The 27,939-nt window shown below is 39.0% G+C and overlaps 1 long non-coding RNA gene across 6 annotated transcripts; it reads left to right on the top strand.

Moving 5' to 3' along the window:
* The first annotated feature begins 2,777 nt into the window (after nucleotides 1-2,777).
* LOC110923480 lies at nucleotides 2,778-7,517 on the top strand. 6 transcript variants are annotated; one of them, XR_004886418.1, is made up of 7 exons: nucleotides 2,778-4,057; nucleotides 4,682-5,409; nucleotides 5,477-5,540; nucleotides 6,141-6,293; nucleotides 6,385-6,939; nucleotides 7,036-7,106; nucleotides 7,295-7,517. It is a non-coding gene; the product is annotated as an uncharacterized LOC110923480 (long non-coding RNA). The 6 variants fall into 6 exon arrangements; XR_004886415.1 differs by having other exon boundaries at nucleotides 6,385-7,106; XR_004886414.1 differs by having other exon boundaries at nucleotides 2,778-3,036; nucleotides 3,898-4,057; nucleotides 6,385-7,324.
* Nucleotides 7,518-27,939: the final 20,422 nt, after the last annotated feature.

Genomic DNA, 27,939 nt, shown 5'->3' with positions numbered 1-27,939 from the left:
TGTTTTCAAATCAAAATAAGTGAGTATCTCACAATTTATACGGTCAAACAGATGATAATCGGTATACTCACCGGTAAGATGAACTCTCGTGCATACCTTGATACGGGAATGTGTCGTGATGTGGATGAACACCGGTCGGTAAGTATAAATCATACATTAACGTATCCTCTAAACATGATTACATCTGATAAGTTGAGCTTAAGTGGACAACAATACCGATAATTGTTATAGGATGCTTATCTTAATGTTAACTAACTGAACAACAAGAGTGTTTTGGCATGACCGTACACTGATATGATTCTCTTACCCTCGAAACTCGCAAAAAGAATGTTTGTATATATTTATTTACTGCTTAACCTTTATTAGTTCTTTTAAACAGTTTCATCGTTTGGTGCATATCAGCACGACATTAGCGGTGATGTCGTTTGATAACACTCAAAGGATTTTAAATTGTTGTCTTTTAATTTCAAAAATACCAAAAAGATTTTAGGCTTGTTTTAATATAAACTTTATAAAAGCCAAAAAGATTTTATTTCTGCTTTATTTTCGATCGTACGATGTTGGAGCTCAAGTCTTCGTTACCTGAAACCTGACTGAAAACCGAACTGACTAAATCTTCATAAACGGTCGAAATTTGCATGTTTTGAAAGTTAAAAACTAAAATTGACAAATTTTATTAAACTTTCAAACTGTCGGACGGTGTTTGATTATGACATGGTCATTCGTGTGTCATTTGTTTATACTATATTCCAAGCAATTGTTCTCATTACGCGTTTAGATTTCTTGCATGTGCAGATTCTAAAGGCTAGGAGAACATGGTCGTTGACGAGCTTTGGAATGAAGACACGAAGGCACTCTATGAATGAAGATGATCGAGTTGCCGCTGGCCATCATGATCACCTCGAAGGATCTTACTTCATAAAGTTAAAGTATTTCACGAGCATAACTCAAGGGGGAGCTTATGTTAAGGGGGAGTTTGTCAACACACTTCCTACATGATACGGGTAGTTTGTTGATACACTTTCTACTTTCAAGACGTGAAGACTTTGAAGACCCTCCGACATTGAAGACATGATAGGACATCAGAGTCTTGAAGACTTGAAGACCAAAGACCGTCGAAGTTCAAGACGAGTCTACACTTTTAGAAGAACAAGACAAAGATTAGAGATCAAAGACAAAGCTACAGCCAAGGGGGAGTTTGTTGGTGCACTTGTGTCTGTACTTTGTCTGTATTCGGTCTGATATAAACGATGTCCTGTTTTGTATTGTAAGTTGACCAAGTCAACCATCCTCCGGTTTGACTTGGACAACATTTGAAAGATGTTCAGATCGAAGGATAGCCTCGAAGGATACACCTGATCCTTCGAGGTGATCGAAAGATATGGTTCGACCATGGTTCGACCATTAGACCTCGAAGGATGATCCTTCGAGGTCCATGCTGATCTTTCGTATGAACTGTGATCGATAGATGATCCTTCGGACCATCTATCAGATCCTTCGATCCAGACCTGCTGAGCTGGGTATATATACCCATGCATGTGTTGAGTTTCGGTAGACAGACACACAGACAGAAAGAGAGAGTATTCTTTGAGAGCATTCTGTCCAAACTCACACACACATCTTAGAGAGTTTATAGAACACTTCTGTAAACATTGAGCTTGTAACCGAACCCTCATTGCATTAATACAAGTTGTGTTAATCGGTGAACTTGTGTGTTTGTTTCTCTACTTGCTACTAACTCGGTTTGCTTGCTAGCTTGGATTCCGCACTCGCTAGTAGGTTTGTATAACAAGGTTTAGGTTCGTAATCCTCCGCGAAAAAGGGACCTACAGTCTTATCGCAGGAGCTACCTATACCTAGACAACAACACAGATGCAATGCAATAAAATTAGCTATAATACACACTACTAGAAAACTAGGCAATTGCAACCAAAATTTGTGACCTACATAAGGCGGTGGCAAAATTAGCGACCAGTTTGCGACCAACATCAAAACAATCGCAAAATCAAAGACCAACCCACATTCGGTAGCAAAACGGTCTCAAATTTTGCAACCGCAATTTTCCGGTCGCAAATAGTTGAATGGTGGTCGGAAAACAGTCGCAAATATGAGAAAAATAAAAAGAACAAAAGTTGTGACCGCCTAAAGCGGTCGCAAATACAAGAAATATATAAAAAACAAAAGTTGCGACTATCTAAAGTGGTCGCAAATACGAGAATATCTAAAAATAAAAAAGTAAGTTGCAAAGAAATATATAAAAAACAAAAGTTAGTTTTGCCAAACTCCTCCGTCCGTTGCACTCTTCTTCACTGCATCTCTTCCACCACCTAGGGTTTCATTTTTTCATCTCATCCACAATTTTACCACCACAAATCCTCTCAATTTCTTCTGATATCTCTCTCTCATCCAATTCACACCACTGGATCCACCAATTGCTTCAATTTCGCTCCGATTACACCTCAGGATCCGATTCCGGCCGAGCGTTTTCATTCTCCGAGGAGAATGATCGATTACTGTCCTCAACTTCTCGTCTTCGTCAGAAATGATGACGAGATGATAAAGTCATGTTAATCGATCCGAATTGCAGTAGTGTTTGTGATTATAATAGTTTTGGATGTTTATCACCTTTATCTAGGTTTCAGATGGGCGTTTTGAACAGTTACGATGTTTGGAGCCGTCCTCCGTGTATGAACGCCGTGTGCGGTTGCTCCGGCAGATGTCAAATTTGTTAAGTATGACTCACCGGATCAGTTAGAGGTTTCAGTTTATATGGTAAAATTAGATCGAAATCAGCCAATAGTAGTGAACACTATAATATTAGTTCTAGTTTTAATTTGTGTCATGAAAGTCGTTTTATGAATGCTGATGCCTCTGTTGTTAATCACTTAGAAAAAAAGTTTATTCGAGAATGGTGAAGGCTTTGAGGAAGAAGACGATTGAAACCTGTTTGAAAGTGAACAATGAACATTCTATCATGCTTTGTTTTCCGCAGAGCTTGACGGATGCTAGACGAACGAAATCTGAGGTTTACGAAAGGTTTCGCATGTGTATTGTGATGAATTGTCTCATGTTACTTTCTAAACGCTAATTTTTCTTTAACTTTGGTGTGAATCTGTGAGTATATGCGATTGTTTTAAATTAGGTTGATTGTTTAGTGATATTTTGATTTTTTCTTCATTTTTGTGGATGATTACTGTTGTGATTAGAAAATAAGTATGATAATTAGGTCATTAGATATGGAACCATGAAAGGATGAGATATTTTGTTACATTATGATAACTGTAGTATTAAAAAAAATATTATGATCTAGTTTTAGTAAAGAAGTCGTGTTCATTGAAAACATCCTTTCAATAGATAGTTTCATCATGAGATACCTTCAATTGCTGAAAATTTATTAACACAGAAGTTATCTTGGTTAAACTATGTAATTAGCACTTTATTGCTCAAAAGAGATATGTCACTGATGTTGTCTGGGCTATCTAATCTTTTCTCTTGAAGCTAGTTTCTTTTGCTCTTATTTCTGTCGACCCAAACCTGTTTCGAAAGGCAAACCATACAGAATTGAATCAGTTTGAAATCTGGGTTCAATGTATTATTTAACTACCGGTTATCCCAAACCGGTTTCAAAACTGTATTCAATGTATATATGCTCAAACCTGAGGATCGGACCGGATTCGAACCAGCTTCAGATCAGTTTATTGGTTTAGTATCCGGTTTCAGATTCGGATCCGGATCCTGTTTGGTTGTGCACCTCTAATTTGACTTATGATCTTAACAAAAAACTCTTAAACCATTTGAGCCAGGCCGTTAACTGAACCAGTTGGGCAAAGCCTAAAAAACTGAAACCAATCTTTGAAGCCCAAATTTGATGGGCCCACGTTTAATTTTCTTTTGCAGAAAGCGATTCTTCCAAGAATTTCATGAGTGGGAATCCGTCAAGTTTCAATGATGTTAAAAGTCAACGAATTATTTAAGAAAAGGTTGATTCCTGGTTGTGGTTGTTAATCAAGGAGTATTTGTATAACTGCCGGAAGTCTATTTCTGTATTTTTCCGACGGTGAGTAATCTCTGTCTCGTTTCATGATGTTTTTAGTTGTTTGTGGTTGTTATTGCTTATTTGCTGCTAGTTGTTTATATGATTTGGAGATTGATCATAGTGGTTGATTGTGTTAAAAGTATATATATGATTTGAATTATTTATTAAGACTTGAAATTATTTTAATTGTCTTTGATCTTTCATGTTTTATTAGGTTTGAGCTTTCATGTTTAAGTGGTGAATTAGGGCTAGCTATCTACCATCTATGATCTAATTGGATCATACTTGAACTAGATGAGTGAATTTTTCACACAATTCCTTGGTTTGAGTTTAGTCTAAACGGGTCACAAGTTTACTGGAGGGTCGTTTGGGTTGACCCGTTTAGTTTCAATATGTTTTACATCAACACTTAATCTGATTGAATGTTTTGTACCAAAATTAGAAGGATAAAAGAGAAAGAAGTATCTGATTTATAGTCTAAATGACATTTTATATGTTTTTTTCTTGTAAATTTGGAGGATAAATATGCAAAAAAATAAAATATAATAAATTTTTTGGGTTAAACAAGTCGTGGTCATGTCAACACAATTTACGTGTAGTAGTCTCTTTGGTTAAATTCGTCGTTTATATATCTGGTGATTTCAGGGCCATTGAGCATTTGTTCCAAGCGAGATGTCTGATAGGTTTGGAGAAGTGGCGAGCGGGCCAACCCAAGACCCATCTACCAACAGTAGCGACGCTGGCGATTTCGAGTGCAACATATGCTTTGACTTGGCCCAAGACCCGATCGTCACTTTATGCGGGCATCTTTTTTGCTGGCCCTGCCTTTACAAATGGCTTCACCTACGTTCACATTCTCAAGAATGCCCTGTTTGTAAAGCCCAAATTGAAGAAGGAAAGTTAGTCCCTTTATACGGTAGAGGAAAGGACTCAACCACTCGAAGATCAAGACCCATTCCTGATGACGAAATCCCAAATATGAAACTGTCAGGAAATTACGAGAGAAACCATATACGTGGAATGACACGAGACGGTAAGAACGATGCACCCACACTAAAACGGGCCGACATTGGTATTGCGGTTGCTGATGCAACTGATGCAACCCGTGGTGCATTCAATATTGTGTTGACCGAGCCTGGGCTAAGTGTAAATATATCCGTGATATATTCTATCACCTAACATCTACAAGCTATCATTATACATTCAGATCATACGCATATAATTTTATGTAAACATTTGCTGGTTAGACCAGTTATTGGTAGCTTCTGACCCGCTTACTTTATATTCATTTGATAGTTATTTGTGTTCCTCCTTTTCAAGACTGGTTTCTAATGGTGGATGAGCTTGTTGTTTCTGATGGTGGATGCTTGCAGGTAATATAATTACTGTAATTTTATTACGTAATCTATTACAAATGACATTGAATTTTACCTTCTCTAGGTTCGCTGGACCTCCTAGCCTTGTGCAGTTGGACCTCCTGGCCTTGTGCAACTTCCAGTTGCAGGTAGGTGTTTGACTATTTTCATTACAACATTTTGTCATTCCATGTGTTGGTTTCGTAAAAACGATCACTTGTGCTTTCGGTTTTCAAACCGGTTGTAAAGATCAAGAATAGTAATTGGTCATAAACTGCTGGTTCGGTTCGGTCCTAAAACCGTTTTAAAAAAACAGTTTAAAAAACCGGTTTCGGGTTTTTTTCCGATTATGGTTCCAAAACAAGTTGTTTCGATTTCGAATAAGGTATGCCCATGTGGTAGTTTGTGTGCATTAAGAGCAACTGATTTTTTAAGTGAAGTGTATAGATATGTTTGGTGAATTCGTTTCGGTTTTAAAACCGGTTTGGGCCAAAAATCGGTTTTAACTGGTTTTTAAAATCGGTTTGGTTTTTAAACGGCTTACAAATGTCGCGAAGAAGAACCGCGCTATAGATATGTTAGGTACTATCACTATGCAGTTAATATCGGTGATCAGTCCCAGAACTATTATATATCCGATGTTCAGATGCTTGATACAGGTCTCAAGTTTGACTTTGTTGACCAAGACTTATAATTGACCTGAATTTACCTATTAATATCAACTTTCTTCTTCATCTTCTTTTTTGTAGATACGCTTACCTGGACAAAGTTGATAACCAATGTCGAGCTATTGCCACCTAGAGCTGGTCATACAACCGTTGCATTGGGCAAGAACTTGCTTGTATTTGGAGGTTTTACTGACGCTGAAGATCTTTATGATGACTTATATATGTTTGATCTTGGTAATCTACTGAATATTTGTATTTAGTTTAACATGATATTAAAAGCACTACCTTTATGTGTTCAATCTTAATCTTTTCAATTATTGTGCAGAAACGTGTAGATGGACCAATGTTATTACTTTAGGAGTGGGCCCATCTGCCAGATTTTCTATGGCAGGAAGCACTTTGCATCCACAGCATGGAGGCGTTCTTATATTCATGGGAGGCTGCAATAAGAGTCTCGAGGCACTTGATGACATGTTCTACCTACACGCAGGTTTTATTAACTTTGTGATTACGGGTCAAAGTCATGTTGGTTGCCCAAGTCATGTAATTCGTTAAGTGTCAACATCGGCCATTGAAACCTGGATTGCTCTTTCAGACTGCTTCAGTTGGACATGCCTAAGTTTTCCTTTCTAATATATCTTTCAGACTGCTTCAATTGGACATGCCTAAGCTTTCAAGGCACAGGTAAACTTATTGAGTTTTTTTAGATAATCAATGTTTTAAATATACTGTTATACTATATTACTACTATGATAATCTTGTCTTTTAAATAAGAGTAAAGTACATGGATGGTCCTTGTGGTTTATATGCGTATACGCTTACGGGTCTAACTTCTAAGAGCCGTGAATCATATGCTAATGCTGGCATCATTGCTGAACAGGTGATCATACCTTTGAAGTTTCCTCAAGTTTTTCCACTTTAAGTTTGTGTATCTTGATAAAAATTAGTTAGTTACTTTATGGTCATCAAATGGAAGCCTCTGTAAGTTGTGAAGTTCAAATGGCATCCTGGTGCCATGAATGGCTACAAGTGATTCATTATTTATTCGTAAGTTTTATTTTTTGTACTACCTCGACTCACATTATAGATTAGATTCTGCTCAGTCTAGAAGATAATTCGTACATGTTTTAATTAGTCGTAAAATTTTAAACGGTTGAAGCTTTGTTTTTTTTTTTTGTTTTGTTTATTATAAAGGGCCTTAACGTTGTTTATTTTGCTATTCTTTGTTGATTCAGATGGATATATATTGTATGGGCATGCACATGATCTCCGGATAATGCTCTCAGTTCAAATGGTAATTTGTTCCTTCTTGAGCATATAGTTAACTGATTAGTTTCATAAATTGTGATTATGCTGGCCATTAATATTTCACTTTGCATTGGTTTTATTAGATCGAAAGGTTGAACGTGATTATCCAAGATATAGTGAAAGAAAAAGAAGAAGAAAAAGAAAAAGAAAGGTTGAATGATATTATTGCGGGATTGGTGGTGGAAAAAAGAGAAATATAAGGCCGAGAAAGAGGCTATGAATGAAAGAATGGCAAACATTGAAGCAATGCTAAAGGCTAGGTTTGAAAACGTATAATCATCGACTTAGGTTTCAAACGTTTAAACACTTTGTTTTGAATATGTATTTTGTTACGGTAACTTTGGTATTTGATGTTTCAAGTGAAATGTTTTATATAAATGTGAAAGTTTGATAATATGTAAATTTTAAAATTGACATTATATACATGTTAAAATAGAAAATGGCTGAAATTAATTAATAAAAAATAAATAAAAATTGCGACCGCTATTGCGTTTGCAATTTTTCAAAAGGCAAGTGGTCGCAAAACGGTCGCAGTTTGTAAAAGGCATGCGGTCGGAATACGGTCGCATCAAGACCGTCGCAACCGAAGTCCCACAAAACCAGGAACAGTCGCAATATTTGTGACCATTATTAAAGTCGCAAAACCCAGGTCGCAAACGATAATAGCAGTCGCAATTTAGTCGGAATAGAGCAATTGCGACGGGTGTTTTTCCAATCGCAGTTCCGGTCGGAAAACGGTCGCAACAGGGCAATTACGACTGGTTTGCGACCAAAATTGCGGTCGGAAAAACCTAGTTTTCTAGTAGTGACAGATGTAAACAAAAAGTAAGGATATGAACACAATAAAGAACAAACAGATGCACAACTATACTGAACACAACAAATAGGGTATGGCTTTCTCTGTATTCAACTACCGGTCCCCTAACCTAGCCAAATATGCTTAGACACAAAAATAAATTGTGTAACGGAATTTACAAAGAAAAGAATCGAAGGATCTCACTTTGGGGTCATTTAACACTAAGCTACTTATATTGTAACCTTGACTTAGGTTTACAAGAACAAGATCAAGAAAAACAGCAACAAGCTCCACCAAACCCTAAGTTAGGGTTTCCTTCTTCCGAGATCTGTAACAAGATCTTGAAACTTCAAACACAAGCACAAATCCCAAGACACCAAGAGGGAACATATCGAACCCTAAATGCAACAGAACAAACAATGAAACCCTAGAACAATATCAGAAAGAACCCAAGAGCTTACTAAAGCTCCGATACCATGTCACAAACCATGGATATCACATATAATCAACTCAGAAGCAAACACAAATTCAAATACCCAAACCGATTGAATATAAACCCTAAAAACCCAAGACACCAAGAGGGAACATATCAAACACTAAATGCAGCAGAACAAACAATGAAACCCGCCTAGAACAATATCAGAAAGAACCTAGTGTAGGTCCGGCTAGGAGGATCTAGTCGCCTAATCCTTGTGTACAAGCCAACCCGGTTGTGCGGAATCCAACCGGAAAGGCAAACCGAGACAGAACACGCAAATACACGACACACAATATTCACCGATTAACACCTCTGTATTAATACGTATGAAAGGTTCGGTTACAAAGCAATGTTTACAAATGTATTTTGCAAACTCTCTCAAACTCTCGTGTGTGTGTTCTCTGTATTCTCTCTGTGTTCTCTCTATTTTTTTTTATCTGATATCAGACTATTTGTAGCACAAACACTACGAAACAGAACATGCTTGGCGAATCACAAGTACAAACTCGATGAACCACATTTGATATTGATGAAACACAATTGAGGTTGACGAAACAGACTTGTTTCGTCAACTATACCCATGTTTCATCAATGTTGGGCTTGGGCCCAATGGGTGTTTCGCCAAACTCATAAGCCCAAGACTTGTTTCTTCTTTGCTTTAGCCCAAGGGACTATATGTTCTCAGTCCTTGAAGTCTTGGCCCGTCTTTAAGATTTCTTGTACACGACGGAGGAAAGTCGCGTCCTTGATCGAATCACGTCGCGTCGAGTCGCATCCACAAATGTGTATCAACAAACTCCCCCTTGGACGCTACTCGCGAGATTCGCCTTTCATGTCTTCTATGTCGGAGGATCTTCAAAGTCTTCACGTCTTGAAAGCAGAAAGTGTATGAACAAACTCCCCGTTTTATGTAGGAAGTGTGTTGACAAACTCCCCCTTAACATAAGCTCCCCCTTGAGTTATGCTCGTGAAAGACTTGTTCAATAGTGCTTGAGATCCTTGTGGTGTTGATGATGGTCAGCGGCAACTCGATCATCTTCATCATTTGAGTGCCTTCACGTCGTGTCTTCATTCCGAAGCTTGTCATCGACCATGTTCTCCTTGCCTTTAGAATCTGCACATGCAAGAAATCTAAACGCGTAATGAGAACAACTGCTTGGAATATAAACAAATGACACACGAATGACCATGTCACAATCAAACACCGTCTGACAGTTTGAAAATTTAATAAATTTGTCAATTTTAGAGTTTAACTTTCAAAACTTGCAAATTTTGACTGTTTATGAAGATTTAGTCAATTCAGTTTTCGTTCAGGTTTCAGGTAACGAAGACTCGAGATCCAACATCGTACGATCGAAAATAAAATAGAAATAAAATCTTTTTGGCTTTTAGAAAGTTTATATCAAAACACACCTAAAATCTTTTTGGTATTTTGAATATTTGAATGTAAAGACTGAAAGCAGTAAAAAAAATATTTACAAACATTCTTTTTGCAAGTTTCGAGGGTAAGAGAATCATATCAGTGTACGGTCACGCCAAAGCGCTCTTGTTGTTCAATTAGATAACATTAAGATAAGCATCCTATAACAATTATCAGTATTGTTGTCCACATAAGCTCAACTTATCAGATGTAATCATGGCGAGGGGATACGTTAAGGTATGATTTATACTAACCGACCGGTGTTCATCCACATCACGACACATTCCCGTATCAAGGTATGCACGAGGGTTCATCTTACCGGTGAGTATACCGATTATCATCTGTTTGACCGTATATGATGTGAGAAACTCACTTATTTTGATTGAAAACAAGCCCTATGTGATAGAATCACTTATTGATGAGGAACTTGATTTTCATATGCATGAGGGCACAGGAGCAAGTCCGTGAACAGGTCAGTACTTTCGTAAAGCAGAGAGACGAACTTGACTCCCGGATAAATGTGATATATTATCACTTATTTGTTTGGACATGTGATTGTTGATCACTTATTAAGGTCATATGCAGTATGTACACGTATGTATGGTATCATGGAAGATCTAGACTTGCGTCCCCGTTATTTTTCGATAGAAGATACAACCATGATACCCAGATGATAAGCAGCATAAAGACCGAATATCTCAGAACCTCGGCAATCTCTCAAACGAAATTTCGGTACTAAGACCATATGCCAATGAATGGTTCCCACCTGGTCTTTAGTCGATTTAAGTTTATATCACCCTGCACACTTTAAAATGATTGTGAGCCTACGGATACATCCTATATAGAGCTGCTTATCGTTTTTCAGTTTAAGTTTAAAGAGGTTTGGATAGACCACTGATGTACTATCATTTTCTCTTTTGCTCGCCAGGAAACTCATTTTTGCTTTTCTATTGTTTTTGTATTTTTAAATTTTTCGATGTTTTTGGATTTTCAAATTTGGATGTACTCCCCCTAAAATCAACAAACTAAGATAAATTTAAAACACAAAGGTATTTACAAAAATGATTTTCCGATGTTGGTTTTACTCTTGCTTGACCTTAATGCCGTTTACCAATAATAAAAAGTTAAATCTTGATTTGTCAAATGCTTTGGTAAAAAGGTCGACACGTTGGTCATCAGTGTGGACCTTAACAACATCGATTAGCCTTTTATCAAAGCAATCATGTATGAAGTGATATTTGATTTCGATGTGTTTGGTCTTTGAGTGCTGCACAGGATTTCTAGTGATCTGTAAAGCAGCAGAATTATCAACGTAAATAGGAGTAGTTAGGAATTCAAAACCATAGTCACGTAATTGTTGTTGGATCCAAAGAACTTGGGAGCAACAACTTGAGGCAGCAATATATTCAGCTTCGCATGTTGATGTAGCGACACAAGTCTGCTTCTTGCACTGCCATGTGACTAGGCGATTTCCTAAAAACTGACATCCAGCCGTTGTGGATTTGCCGTCGATTTTGCATCCGCCAAAATCAGAATCACTGAAAGCGATCAAGTCAAAGTTATTATCCCTAGGGTACCATAGACCGGTGTCAGGGTAACCCTTCAAATAACGAAAAATCCTTTTTACAGCTGCAAGATGTGAGGCCTTCGGGTTGACTTGATATCTGGCAAGTAGGCACGTTGGGTACATTATATCTGGTCTTAATGCGGTGAGATACATAAGAGATCCGATCATTGCTCGGTAGTATGAGGGGCTAACAGCTTCACCCTTCAAGTCTGGAGTAATTCCGTGATTTTGTGGCAATGGGGTACCGATGGGCGTTGCATCAGACATCTGGAACCGGCTCAAGATGTCACCAACATATTTAGTCTGATGGATGAATATCCCAGACTCAGTTTGTTGCACTTGTAGGCCCAAAAAGAAAGTCATTTCCCCCATAGCACTCATCTCGAATTTATCCTGCATAATGCGCTCGAAATTCCTACACAAAACATCATTAGTAGAACCAAAAATAATATCATCAACGTATACCTGTACCAGAAGAAGATCTCCATCTTGTTCTTTGATGAAAAGAGTACAGTCGATAAGACCTCTACGAAAACCATTCTCCAGCAGATAATTTGATAAGGTTGCGTACCAAGCTCGCGATACTTGATGAAGACCATAAAGAGCTTTGTTGAGCAACCAAACCCGATCGGGATGGATAGGATCTTCAAAACTTGGAGGCTGTTCGACGTACACCTCTTCTTCAACCACACCATGTAAGAATGCACTTTTGACGTCCATCTGGTAAACCTTGAATCCTTTGAATGAGGCATAAGCCAGAAAGATCCGAATTGCTTCCAGACGTGCAACAGGTGCATAAACTTCGTTGTAGTCGATCCCTTCTATCTGACGAAAACCTTGAACGACTAAACGTGCTTTATTCCGGATAACAACTCCGCGGTCATCCTTTTTGCATTTGAACACCTAACGGGTACCAATCTTCTTGTAACCAGCAGGTTTCTCTACGAGTTTCCAGACACCAAGCTTCTGGAATTGTTGCAGTTCTTCCTGCATTGCTTCCACCCAAGAGTTATCTTTCATAGCTTCTTTCCAAGTTCTTGGCTCTTCCTGTGAAACATAACACGCGAAAGACTAATCATTTTGTTGCCCGGATTCTCGAATAGCTGCATACAACCCTGCATTGTTGTTGTTCCACAACATGTTTCTTGTTTGAATGCCACTTTTCACATTTCCGATGATGTTTTGTTGAGGATGGGTATTATGAATCCTTGTTTCAGGATTATCTCGAACTGGAATATTTGTACCCAGGTTGTTGAGATTGAGATCAATAACTAAATCAATGCCCGGAATTGACGAAGAGGATGATGCAGTAGCTTCAGCTGTTCTAGGGGCATCCACTGGAGGAGTACCCTCTGAAGTACCATGAACTGCTGTTGAAGGAGCTTCTTGATCTGCATCTAGAAATTCATCATCCTCTGAAGATTCGTTCAATTCGGTAGCATCGTGAAAACCCTCATTGTCGAGAGCATTGTTGTTCACTGAAGATGGCTCTTGATTGACAAGAATTGGACGAACCACCGGTGAAACTGTTGCATTGTCACTCTCGAAAAACATCCTAGCCGCAACATTTTCTTCAACGACTTCAACATTGATCGAATTGAAGAAGTCATCGTACTCAAACATCCAAGGCTGACCAGGACATTTGACTGGCAAAGTGTGCCTTTGTACTCTGACCTCAGACCATTCCTCGACCCTTTTAGTCTCTAGATTCCAGACTCTTAAGTTCGGGGTGGCATACCCAAGAAAGTATCCCTCAATTGCTTTTGCCCCAAACTTTCCATTAGGATCGATTATTGTGCATGGAGCTCCAAACGGTTCAAGATAAGACAAATCTGGTTTCCGTTTGTGAAGAAGCTCAAAGCAGGTCTTGTTATGCCTTTTGACTGTAAGGACTCGGTTCAACGTGTAACATGCAGAGGCCACAGCTTCAGTCCAGAATGGAATGGGCAACTGTGACTCTACCAACATTGTCCTAGCAGTCTCGATCAATGTGCGGTTCTTACGTTCAGCGACGCCATTCTGTTGAGGAGTATAAGCTGCACTAAATTCGTGAAGAATACCTTTTGAAGTGCAAAACTCCGCCATGGCATGATTTTTGAATTCAGTACCATTGTCGCTACGTATCCGCATAACCTTCAATTTATACAAATTCTCAATCTGAATGATCAAGTTTTTGATAATACCAAAGGTTTCACTCTTGTGTGCCATGAACGCCACCCAAGAAAATCTTGAATAATCATCAGTTATCACGAGGCAATATTGATCATTTCTGATACTTTTGTGCTTGACAGGACCGAACAAATCCATGTGCAAACGTTCAAGAGGAACTGCCACCGTGTTGATCTTCTTTGTAGGGTGTCGCTTCTTCGTTTGTTTTCCTTTCTGGCATGAGACACAGACGTCTTGAAGATGGAAATTTTTAAGAGGAACACCATTCACCAATTCATTTGACACCAAATGATTCATTTTGTGTAAGTGAATGTGACCCATTCGTCTGTGCCAAGAGATTGAGTCTTTTTCTGTGGCTTTGGAAACGAAACATGTTGCTTGTGGAGACGTCGTAATAGCTTGGCTCATATCAAGGACATACAAATCATTTATCCTTGGAGCTGACAAGAGAATCCATTCTTTTGGAATTTTGAAGCCGGGCTTCAGCACATAACATCCATTAGCATCAAAGTGTACTGAGAACTGCTTATCACAGATTTGAGAAACACTGAGAAGATTGTGATCAAGTTGTTGCACAAAGTTGATCTTATCAAAGCTAACAATCCCGTTGGATATCATTCCTTCACCCGTAATATATCCGCCCTTATCTCCAGCAAAAGCAACATAACCTCCTCTAATAGATTTGACGTCGTAGAGAAGCTTCATGTCGCCTGTCATGTGCCTGGATGCCCCACTATCAACAATCCAATGACTACTGATAGTTCCTCCTGGAACACCCTGCACATGAACTCAATTGATTAGTTGGAGATGGGGACCCAAGCCATTGTGGTCTCGGGTCTTCCATTTTCATCAACAACAATAACTTCTATTCTTTGATGATTTGTAAATTGTGATGATCCCCCTGATTCTTTAACCGTTTTTGGTTTCCAGTTCTGTTTTGTTTTACCAGTGTCATTCTTTAAAATCTTAACTTCATGGTTGTCTGAAGTTTTTGAATTGTCTGGTTTTACAGAAACAAATGTTTTGTTAACCACATCGGCTTTAATTGCCTTTTCAATTTTCTTGACCTGTTGGCGTTTCTGTTTCTTTTCCCTTTCTTTTACAAGACGGGGATCTTGTTTTATAGAAACAGATGGCTTGCGGTCAGTTTGGTCACGGAGATCATCAACTTTGCCTTTTTGTTTATGAAGATATGGACAATTTCGAATTACATGTCCAATTGTACCACATTCAAAACATGATCTTCGTTCAACAAACCCCGAAGTATCATGTGATCGTCTTGCTGATGATGATGAACTTTGTGATCCCGAGGTACTAGGTTTCGAACTGTTTGATTCATTTCTTTTCAACACAGTTGCTTTCTTAACAAAATCCAAGTTAGATTTGTTTTCAAACGTTTCAATCTTGTCCGTTCCCTTTGATTTCACAAAGTTCACATTCTTATTCTTCTTTTGATTCGGCTTCTTTTGACCTTGAGCCGGTAATTTTCCTTTTTGCTTGGTGTGATTTTGCTGTTTTTGCACTGTTGGTAATTTCTTATTGCCAAATTGTTTTCGAACTTCGGCCTTTGGAATAGGAGGACACTGTGTTACCGTAACACGTGGTCCTGTCTTTCTCAAAAACTTGTTGAGTTTTCAAAGACTTTACTGATTAAGGATTGATTAACATTCTTAATAGGAAAATCTTTGTCTGAATAAATTTTATCATCACCAACAAGAGTGTACAACAAATTCACACTCTCCGACTCGTTTACAGACGAGGACTTGATTGCAACAGTCTTAGCGGGTTTTGCAGGAGGATCACATAGAATATGATTCTCAAGAGGTATGTCCTCTTCTTTGATTTCCGCATCAGACTTTGCTGGGTTAGTATCATCGGATTCATCATCAGAAGAATCAGCATCCTCAATGATAACTGGAGGATCCTGATTCGGTTCAGCAGAAGACACACATGTATCTGCTGATACATCTGAATCTGATGATACTTCTTTCCTATATCCGAGTCCTGTTGCAAATTCCTTAACATCTAGAGGAACAGATGGTTCAAAGAAAGTTCTATCCTCTTCATCAGGCATGGCATCATAATTGTGTCTCACAGGTGGTGGACATTTCTTGTAACCTATGCATGTGACATCCCGTTTTTCTTTCTGAACGTCAATGATGTGATCCAACACATAGCTAGAGCTCAAATAACTGTCTAGCTTGAGCTGGATCGCCTCACTTTCCGTTTTCACACAAGCCATTTCTTTTTGCATTATCTCAAGTCGAGCTATATACAAATTAATGTCAGTTTGCTTTCTGGAAACCATTTTTGTTAACTCGGTTTTATCTTTCTTTAATTTCTCAATTACCGATTTAAACTCCTTTTCATGGTTTTCATAAAACATATTGGCTTCAGTGCACTTTGAAAGATCCACGGTCAATTTCTGGTTGTGGATAAATGTCACATCATACTTCTCTTGCAAAGCATCGTGTTTGCTTTGCAACTCACACCACTTAGTGTTCAATGAAACATGTTTGTCTTGCAAGTCAAACAAACTAGCTTGTAAAGCATCATGTTTGCCTTGCAACTCAGACATGTTTGCTTCTAAATCAGCACACTTAACATGCAAACTATCACAATTATCACACATAACAGTAGTGGGTTCATCGACACATACCTGACTTGATGAACTGTCGACATTAGCCATAAAGGCTGAATGGAGAGAAGACGAAGAATAAGCAGCTTGATCCACCAAAATAGATCTTCTATCAGTTCCTGCTGCAGCTTCCTCCAAAAGCTCATCAATATCTGCATCGACTGACGCACTTGCTGTGTCATCCACCTGATCATCGCCTGAACTCGAGGATTCTTCATCTGAACTTCTACTGTAACCAGAAGAGTCTTCATCCTCAGAAGATTCACCACCATTGGCGGAAGATTCTCCACCACTGGCGTGATTTAAAGCCTTGACAACCTCAACAAAACACGCTGTTCCATTCGGAGCATCACTACTCAACTGGATTGACCAATCACAACCTTCATCTACTTGAACCACAAGTGCCTGGTTGGCATTTGATGGTCCCGCCTGACTTTGGTTGTTGACAGGTATCAACGTACGCTCATTGTTCCTGTTCTGGTTCTGCTGGTTGCCTTGATTTCTGAAGGGATTCTGGTTCCCATGCTGTGCTGGCCTTGTACATTCCCTTTTAAAGTGACCCCGTTCACCACAGTTGAAGCACTTCACTGCCTGCTTATCAAACCCATACTTGGTGTCTTTCTTGCTTTCCAAGCTGGTTCTGCCAGTTCTTTCCATGAAATCCTTTGCCCTCCTTACAGCACTTGCAAAGGCCCACTTGATATCCATCAAGTCCATCTCTTCCTTGTCAATCTGCTGATAGTCTTCTTGTGTCAGATTAATGTTGCCAATCTGACCTTCCACTAACCCATAGTACGCGCTCACTAAAGTGTTAAGCAACTCCATGTGTTCCTTTGCTACTTCTACACTGACCTTTGAAAAGCTTGAAGTGTCGAGCCGTACTGTATTTGGCTTTGATTGCTGACCAGCAGATGATGTACTTCCATAACACGCTTGTTGTTGAGCAGGAGGAGGTGGTTGTAGTGGATTTCCATACAAGTCTGTGGTGGGAGCTGGCTTAACAGGAACTTGTATCTGATTGCCATACAAATCGGTGCTTGTGACAAACGTCGTTTGAAGTGGAGCATGTGCACCGGGTCTTGCAGACGAAGTACTAGAAGTTCCATAGTACATATCAGGATTGCATGGCACAATGGATCTTGCAGAAGAAGTACTAGAAGTTCCATAATACATTTTAGGATTTTGTGGCACTAGAACTCTTTTTGCCTTTAAGGTTTCCTCCTGATCTTTGTTTTCCAAGCTGAACAAAGTCATTGATGTGTGTTGTAGCCAGGACTCCATTATACTTCAGAATTTCCAAGAAACTATTCCACTGAGGTGGCAACGCATCTGCAAACTTTTTCACTACCTCCGCTGGAGTTGTTACTACTCCAAAATTACCCAACTCTGTAAGCAAGTGATAGAACCGACTTGTCATGTCTCCCAACGATTCCTTATCCACACACGTGAAGCCATAAAATTCTTTCTTGAGTAGATCGTGTCGCAATTGACGTGTTGCTTCATTCCCTACCCCTCTGGTCTTCAACGCATCCCACAGTTTCTTCGTTGTCTTGAAACTGACAAACTGATGGTAAATATCTTTGCTTAACGCCTGAGTAAGAATGGCGTATGCTTTCTTTTCCAGATCGTACATCTTTTTCTGATCTTCAGGAAGATCTGCAAACGTAGCAGCAGATGAAGCGGCAACCTCTATCGCTTGATCGAAATCTGTGGTGAAACGTATCCACAATTCTGTATTTTGACCAAGAACGTATGTATGAAATCTATCAACCCAACCCGGATATTCATTTAAATGAATCAACTTTGGAGGCCGATTCAAGCTTCCGGTTTCGCTCTCGCTCAATAAAATGCTTTGAATGCTCGGTGTTTGATTCGATACGAAAGCCCATTGACCGGTTGTTATAGCATTTGTTTGCGAGGATGTCGATACGGGAGATTCGGCCCACGAGGGAGATAAACTTGTATTTCTATACTTTCCCTCATCCGGAGCCGGAGTACCCCACCATGAGGGAGATGAACTTGTATTTCTATACTTTCCCCCATCCGGAGCTGGAGTACCCCACCAACTTGGATTCATCGTTGATGTGATAAAATGAATACTTGAAAAACACACTCAACTCAAACTGTTAAATCACAATTTCAACCCTTCTGTTTAAACTTACAAAAGTGTTTCGACGAAACAAACTCCACGAAACGGACTTTGTAATTTTAAATTTGATGAAACAAATTTCTTATCGGCGAAACAAATTTTTTTAATTTTTAGACTTGACGAAACAGTTTAATTCCAACGGTTTAATTATAAAGCCCAAGAATGTGAGGCCCAAATGTCGACGTAATATGTGTTTTACGAAATGAGTCTTTTGGGCTTTGATCTTGACGAAACACAGGTGGCCTTTTGGGCTTCTTAATTCGACGAAACAGAAAGAATGTTGTGGCCCACTTAAAGTTTACGAAACAAGATTGCTTATGATATTGACGAAACAAAACGACGGCCCAAAAATAAGTTAAGAGGCCCAAAGAATTACGAAACAAAAACAGAAGCCCATGAAGTTGACGAAAGTGAAATTTTGTTTTTGTTTCGTCGTCTATGTTTGACGAAATGAAATTATGTTTCGCCAAATTTCGTTTCGTCGAAAAGCAAGTCAGTGAGTTGGTGAAAAGTTGGTATGCTTGACCTTATCTACCTGACACACCAGACAACTTTCGGCTACACCATTCCCAAACTTACCAACCAATAAAGTTTATCAATATTTTAATCCTTTTTCACAATTCTCAACAACAAACAACTTTCACAAATTACTTTCAAAGATCAAAAGGTGCACAATTTTGAAGAACACTTTGAATGTGGACAAGAACACGATGAGTTTTCCGGGAAACCCACAACCTTCAGAATCCCGTTTTTGCTTGAAACTTCACTAAAAATCAACTTCTAATATGTGAACATGAAAGAAAAAGTGATTTTTATAAGAACTTCCAGCAAAACAACAAGATTTAACCCGATTTAAAGTGTTTTTCCAGAAAAATATGAATTTTAAAAACCCGAAAAACACCAAGAACACCTCGGTTTTAACAAGGAGAAGAGCCAAGGCTCTGATACCACTTGTAGGTCCGGCTAGGAGGATCTAGTCGCCTAATCCTTGTGTACAAACCAACCCGGTTGTGCGGAATCCAACCGGAAAGGCAAACCGAGACAGAACACGCAAATACACGACACACAATATTCACCTATTAACACCTCTGTATTAATACGTATGAAAGGTTCGGTTACAAAGCAATGTTTACAAATGTATTTTGCAAACTCTCTCAAACTCTCGTGTGTGTGCTCTGTATTCTCTCTGTGTTCTCTCTATTTTTTTTTTGTCTGATATCAGACTATTTATAGCACAAACACTACAAAACAGAACATGCTTGGCGAATCACAAGTACAAACTCGATGAAACACATTTGATATTGATGAAACACAATTGAGGTTGACAAAACAGACTTGTTTCGTCAACTATACCCATGTTTCATCAATGTTGGGCTTGGGCCCAATGGGTGTTTCGCCAAACTCATAAGCCCAAGACTTGTTTCTTCTTTGCTTTAGCCCAAGGGACTATATGTTCTCAGTCCTTGAAGTCTTGGCCTGTCTTTAAGATTTCTTGTACATGACGGAGGAAAGTCGCGTCCTTGATCGAATCACGTCGCGTCGAGTCGTGTCCACAAATGTGTATCAACACCTAGGAGCTTACTAAAGCTCCGATACCATGTCACAAACCATGGATATCACATATAATCAACTAAAAAACAAACACAAATTCAAATACCCAAACCGATTGAATATAAACCCTAAAAACGTTCAAGAGATTAAACCACAAATCTTAGTCTAGCAACTACCGAAAGTTTATCAACATGATAAACTTCTAAGTTCTAATACAATGACTAAGAACACTAACAGATCAGCTGAATCTGATCTAATACAAATCATAGTCGCTCAAACTTAGAGAGAAAGTGTAACAAATATCTGAGTTGAATGAACAGATGAAGCCGGGCAGTGGCGAAGCTTGAGATTTCCAACCGGACCTAATAATTTGTATAAAACCGGGGGGTCGAAAACGTATATACCCAAAAATTTCTATACGAAAACTACATACTCTCCACTACTGAACGAAAAGTTCGGGGGTCGGCCGCCCCCTCCCGCCCCTTAAAAGCTTCGCCCATGAAGCCAGGTACAAGACTTTTATAGGCAACCCTAAACCAAGCTCCATATTCGAATTAAACCCCGATAGGATTTGGGCCTTCAGGTGTCTTTAGCCAGGCAGCCATAAACCAAGCTCCATATTCGAATTAAACACGGATAGGACCTAGGCCTCCAGGTCTTGTCTTGAGCCCATTTGCAACTCTTTAACTCAACTCCAAGGCTAGCAAGTGTAGCCCAACTCCACAACAACATTGTTACCCAATAGCGTTGATGGATGCGTCAGGCTTTGTACTGGTCTCACAGGCCCATGATCCATTACATGAAACAAAAAAGCAAACTTATAAAACTATATTTTATAAAACACCAAAAATAGAAGTAATGAAATTGTAAAGATTGTATAATTTTAACATATTCCACTATTAATACAGATATACAGTGGTCACAACACTCATTTGATGCTAATCGTTCGTTGATGGTGTCAATTTGCTTGGATCAGTGGAGTAAACACGGATGTGACTTGTCTAACATAATGTGGAATATAAATGGTTTTTGAACCATTCACTGTCAAATTGTGCTTCTTTTTCAAAATTAGATAAAAGTCTTAGTCTTCCATTATAACAACTTATACCGTTTGATGGAGAAAGGACTTATAATGGAACAAGTCTTTCAATCGATATTGACATCTTCAGTTAGAATGTATGGTAAATTAATAAGTTTATAATTTTCAAAAACGGTTCTGACTAATTTTTGACGAAATCACAGCAAAATTACGATGTTTTTTGTTTTGTCGCTATTGCAAGCTGTCGGAAATCTGTTACAATTTTGTCCAAATTTGCAGCGAATTTTTCCTGTCGGAAAACTTGGTAGCAAAATGACCACTTTTCTAGTATTGAAACTAAAAAACAAGAATATATATTTTTATATTCTGCACAAACTCTAGCTATGGATTTGCGACTAACAAGTCTATCGCAAAGTTTTTTAGAAAACTGAAAATACGTTGTTAACACACATGTCGGTGAGTTTGCTATTGGTGTGGTCCGTTGGCGTAATCTTTTAAGACAGTTGATATCTTCAGCGACGGATTAATGACGAATCTTTCCCACACTGAAAGTCCAGTTATTTGTAATGTGTGAACGTCCTTCTAAATATCATGAAAATCCAGTTAAGCCCAGTTTCACCAAACCCATTATATCCCATTACCAACCCCATGCAAGTGATTAGTAAATATCATAAATGGCTATGAGCATGGAATTCGAATTTGGTTACTAGAGCTGAAATAAACCTGAGCTCATGTAGGCTCATGAATTTGTGACTTATTTTTCATTTCGACTGCTTTTGGCGGTTCTTCTAAGTTTTAGCAGGACTGAAATAAAGGAGTGGCTGAAAATTAATACAGTGGGACACAATTTATATAGACCCAGTCAAATTTCTATATATTCCAAATTGACAGGGATGTGACATGTCTGACATGTGGAATATAAATGGTTTTTGAACAATTCCACAGTTAGAATGTGCTTTCTTTTCCAAGTTGGAGTTTCACAAGTATTCCTAACTTTACAGTTTATGGAGAAAGGACTTATAATGGTAGAAGTCTTTCAATTTATGTTGACTTGACTTCTTCAGTTAGAATGTAACTGCTGTTCAAATGTCAGTTCTATAAAACCTAATGCTGGTAATACAATATCTGTATCATTCAAGAGATTCACAAACACTTTGATCATACCATTGATGGGGTTTTTTCTCCTTTTGTGTTTCTCTCTCATAATTTCTTTCTCATCTGGAGCTGATAACATATCTGCTAACCAGTCTTTATCTGGAAACCAAACAATCATATCCAAAGGTGGAAACTTTGAGCTGGGCTTCTTTAAAGCAGGTAATTCTGTTGGCCCGAACTGGATCTTGATCTCTAAATGAGCGTAATAACTTTGAATAACAATAACTTGTAATAACCGAATGAATGTATACAAATCGAATGAGTGTAAGTAAGTTACAAATGAAATTACATGAACCTATTTATAGTTTTCAACGGGTACGAGTGAATGGTTGCGTCTCTTCGTGAAAGGACACGTCTCTTGGATATATGGTTGTGATTGAATCTTGAAGAGGTGTGTTGAATCTAGTCCACTCGATCAACAGTCGCGACTTTTCTCTTTTGCCTTGTACCCGATCGGAAATAGTTGTGAGGGAGAGACACACCCTTTCGCAAAGGGTGGTAGTTTCTAACTTCCATTTTGTCAACTTCAACCCTTGTAGTTTGTAACCGCTATATAATAAAGTATTCTAACTATCTAACTATGTATGTGATGTTAAGAGATTAACCGGTTTCATTCACCCCCTTAATCTCGAACATTTATAAGTTGCTTTAAATCTTGAATTCCAAGCAGTTCCCTCATTGTAGCAAACTTGATCCTTGTTAGTGCCTTTGTTAGTATATCTGCCCGTTGTAGTTCTCCACTTATGTGTTCCACAGTGATATCTTCGTTTTCCACACATTCTCTTATGAAGTGATAGCGTGTGTCAATGTGCTTGCTCCTTCCATGAAAGACTGGATTTCTCATGAGTGCTATTGCTGAAACATTATCTACTCTGAGTGCTATCTTCTCTTCCTTCCAGCCTGTGATTTCACTTAATAATCTTTTAAGCCATAGTGCTTGACATGCTGCTGCAGTGGCTGCCATGAATTCTGATTCGCATGATGATAGTGCCACTGTCTGTTGCTTCTGTGTACACCAGGTTATAGGTGATTCTCCGAAGTAGAATACCAGACCAGTTGTTCCTTTTCCTTTGTCTGTATTAACTCCAAAACTACTGTCACTATAACCTGTGATCTTGCATCCTCCTTGTCTTTTGTAGATGATTCCATGCTCTTTAGTTCCTTTGATGTAACGTAGTATTTGCTTTACTGCTTTCAGGTGTTGTTCTTTTGGTTCTTGCATGAATGTACTAAGTAGACTGACTGGGTAACAGAGATCTAGTCTTGTATGCAATAAGTACCTGAGAGAACCTATCAGGCTTCTGTAGTGTGTTGCATCTACTATATCTCCTTCTTCAGTCTTTGTTAATTGAGTTCCTGGAGTCATGGGTGTCTTTGTGTCGTTGCAGGATAACATATCAGCGTCTTTGAGTATCTTATTGATATATCCTGTCTGCTTGATGCCAATCTCACCCCCTGTTTGAATTACTTCTATTCCCAGATAGTATGCTAACAATCCTAGATCGCTCATATCGAATTTGTTCTTCATCTGAGACTTGAAGATGTCTATCTCCTTCTTTGATGTTCCAGTGACTATCAAGTCATCAACGTAGACTCCAACTATTAGCGTAGAAGCTTCACTTGTTCTTGTATAGATTGCGTTTTCTAAAGTACACTTCTTGAAGTTAAGTGACTTTAGGGTTTGATCTAACTTTGTATTCCAAGCTCTTGGTGCTTGTCTCAATCCATACAGTGCTTTTGATAGTTTGTAAACCTTTCCTTCATTTTCTGGCTTTGTAAACCCTTCTGGTTGTGATACATAGACTTCCTCCTTGAGGTCTCCGTGCAAGAATGCAGATTTCACATCTAAATGATGTACCTCCCAACCTTGATATGCTGCTAAAGCCAACATTAGTGGTACTGTTTCCATACGTGCTACTGGTGCAAAGACTTCGTCAAAGTCTATTCCGTGTTGCTGAACATATCCTTTTGCAACTAGCCTTGCTTTGTATCTGACAATGTTTCCGTTTGCATCTTTCTTAGTCTTGAATACCCACTTTAAGCCTATTGCTTTGTGACCACTTGGTAATTCTGTCAATTTCCAAGTGTTATTCTTGTTTATTGAGTCTAACTCAGCCTTCATTGCTTCAATCCATTTTCTGTCACTAGATGCTTCCTTGTAATTCCTTGGTTCTTCTTCAGCGAGTAATAATTCATGTGGATCTAGTTGAATTTCTTCTGTTTCTTCATACATGTCTTCGAGACTTTTTAGTCTTACTGGAGTGTTGCTAATACTTTCTGTTGTACTTTCAGAGGTGGATGGACTTCCACTTGATAAACTGCTTGAACTTCCTGCTGAGTTCTGATTGTATGAATATGCTGGCGGGGTTACATAGGAGTCTTGTTCTTCTGTCTGATCTACTCCTGAATCGTCATGTTGTGGCCCGCTACTGCCTGGACTACTTGGCTCATTTTCTTCTAATTCTGGTGGTATGTAATCATCTTGAATGACAAAGTTTGTCCATTCGGGATTCCCTGAATCTACCGTTTCCATATAACTATTCCAGTTCCATGGTTGACCTTCCATGAACTTTACATCTCTACTGACACATATCTTGTTCTTTGCTGGATCATATAATCTCTATGCTTTTGATCCTTCTTCTATTCCAAGGTAAACCATAGGTGCACTTCTATCATCTAACTTCTTTTGTTGAAGTGGTAGTACCTTAGCATAAGCAGTGCAGCCAAAGACCTTCAAATGTTCTAAATTTGGCTTCCTTCCTTTCAATGCTTCATATGGTGTCTTGTTCACCAGGGCTTTTGTTGGAACCCTGTTTAGTACGTATATCGCGTGTCGTATTGCTTCACCCCAAAAGTTCTGTGGCATGTTCATTGCCTTTAGCATACTGCGAGTAGTGGATAACATCGTCCTGTTTCGCCTTTCTACTACTCCATTTTGCTGTGGGGAGTATGGTGCTGTAAGCTGTCTTGCTATGCCGTTGGTTTTGCAATACTTGTTGAATTCAGCCGATGTGAATTCACCTCCTCTATCCGTTCCTAGCATTTTTAACTTGGTCTGCGTTTCCTTTTCCACCTTTTCTTTGAACTCCTTAAATGTTTCAAATGCTTGATCCTTGGAAGTTAGTAAATATGCCCACATGTAGCGAGTACAGTCGTCTACAAGTAAGAATATATACTTCTTCCCAGCATGAGTTGGTGGAGTTATAGGACCACACAAGTCTCCATAGACTAAGTCCAGAGGTTTTAAAGATCTGAACTTTGCCTGATTTGGAAATGGTGCCCTACTATGCTTTCCTAATAAGCATGCGTCACAGATTTGACTAGCATGACTTATTTGGGGAACTCCATGTACCAAGTTCTTACGAGTCATTTCTTTGATAGCATCGAAGTGTAAATGGCCTAAGCTTGCGTGCCATAACCATGCTATGTCTTCGGTCTTTGATAGTAAGCAGATTGGTTTTCCAGTCTTCAGTTTGACTTTGTACAGCCTGTTCTTCAATCTCTTGACTCGCATTAGTAGCTTTCTATTTCGATCCCGGATAGTAAGTAGATCTCCGTCCATAACCACTTTACAACCAATTTCTGTAAGTTGTCCAAGGCTCAATATATTGCTTTTCAAACTTGGAATGTAGTATACTTGTGAAACAATCTTTTGTTCTTGGTTCAGACATTCCAGTAGTATTGAACCTTTGCCTTTAATTTCTACGTGTGACCCATCACCGAACCGTACTTGTCCTGTCACTGTTTCATCTAATTCTTTGAAGTGACTTCGCACTCCTGTCATGTGGTTGCTGGCCCCGTTGTCTAAGTACCAAAGATTTTCATTTTCTGAGGCGTAGCTTGTTGGTTTTATACGTTCCTCGTTTAGCAGAGCCCTATCTTGAACATTTTCTTCTTGTATTGCCATTAGCAATACGGGTGCTTCGTCTTCCTCGACGAGGTTTGAATGTTCTTGTACTTCGTCTTTCTCAGAGCAGTCCTTCTTGAAGTGTCCATACTTCTGACACTTAAAACATTGGATCATACTTAGGTCGGTTCTTGCAAACTTCCTCCAACTTCTAGAATTTCCGTTTCTAGGTCTAGATGTAGATCCTTCGTTTCTGGGACTTTGCCTGTTTCCGTTGTTTTGCCAATTTCCACGCGTCTGGTTAAATCTACCACGACCGCGATTTCCAGATTGCTTTCCTCTGGAGTTATCCTGATGTGTGAACATGAGCCTATCTTGGCTTTCTCCTTGATTTCCTTTCTTTAACTTGAGTCGTTCTTCATACGTCTTCAGTCTTCCGACCGCTTCTTCTAGCGTCATGGTTTCTAGATCGGAGTATTGTTCCATAGAGGCAACGATTTGAGTAAACTTATCCGGTACGCCATTTAGGAGTTTGCGTACTAGACTCGGTTGACTCAATGTCATTCCTACTTCAGTTGCCCGGGTGACGATACTATTAATCTTTGCGGTAAACGAATCAATAGTGTCGTCATCCTTCATTTGCAACAGTTCAAATTCTGACAATAGTGTGTGCATACGCGCCTTTTGTACCCGATCAACACCAACGTGTCTAACCTTTAGATTATCCCAAATCTCTTTTGCAGTTTTACAACTTGCAACTTGCAATACAACGTCTTCTGGTATTGCTTGAAACAGATATGCAATTGCAGACTTATCTTTCTTAGTGTCTACCGTTGCATTTTCTGCCGGTTCGATCGTTTCCCACAAACCATTCGCTTCAAGAATCGTCTTGATACGAATAGCCCAAACCGTATAGTTTGTAGGTTTCAGAATTGGGCACTGAAACTGGGAAAGAGAATTTCCTTCTTTCTGTATTATTATGGGACTTTGTCCGGTTGATCCTGACATATCTTCCTGCCTGTAGGTCCCTCGGAGGATGAGGTTAAACCTTATCCTTGTTATGTTTAACACACTAGCAAGTGCGGAATCCAAGCTAGAATGCAAACAGGTAGTTTATATGAGAACACAAGCTACAAAGAGAAAGGTAGACACACGAGATATCAAAGTTTTCTCTTGTATTTCAGTGGACACGGTTACAGCCCTTGACCAAACTGAAAATACGCTCTCTACAAGACTAAGTTCACTCACACTCTCTCTCACACTTATCTTGTGAAGTGAACACATTACATGAGTATATATATACCCATGACAGATCGTCTGGTCGAAGGATCAGATAGACTCATCGAAGGATCAGATAGACTGATCGAAAGATCATCTATCGATCTGAAACCTATCGAAGGATCCATATATATACCTCGAAGGATGATATCCTTCGAGGTCCATCAACATCCATCGAAGGCTTATCCTTCGAGCTCATCGAAGGATCTAAACAATCCTTCGATGACTCATCCTTCGATGACTCATCCTTCGATGACTCATCCTTCGACAATTTATCCTTCGACACAAACATATTACAATCAGGTTTTAACTGTTTGGCCAAGTCAAACCAGGAGGATGGTTGACTTGGTCAAACTCACAAGACTAACAAAAGACATCGTTTTATATCGTGACAAAATACAGACAAAGTACAGACACAAGTGCACCAACAAACTCCCCCTTGGCTGTAGCTTTGTCTCGATCTTCGTGTCTTCAAGTCTCTGACG

This window comes from Helianthus annuus, chromosome 17 (assembly GCF_002127325.2).
Source record: "Helianthus annuus cultivar XRQ/B chromosome 17, HanXRQr2.0-SUNRISE, whole genome shotgun sequence".
NCBI lineage: Eukaryota > Viridiplantae > Streptophyta > Magnoliopsida > Asterales > Asteraceae > Helianthus > Helianthus annuus.
Note: the sequence above shows the minus strand (reverse complement) of the source record. Positions and strands in the feature narration are given on the sequence as shown.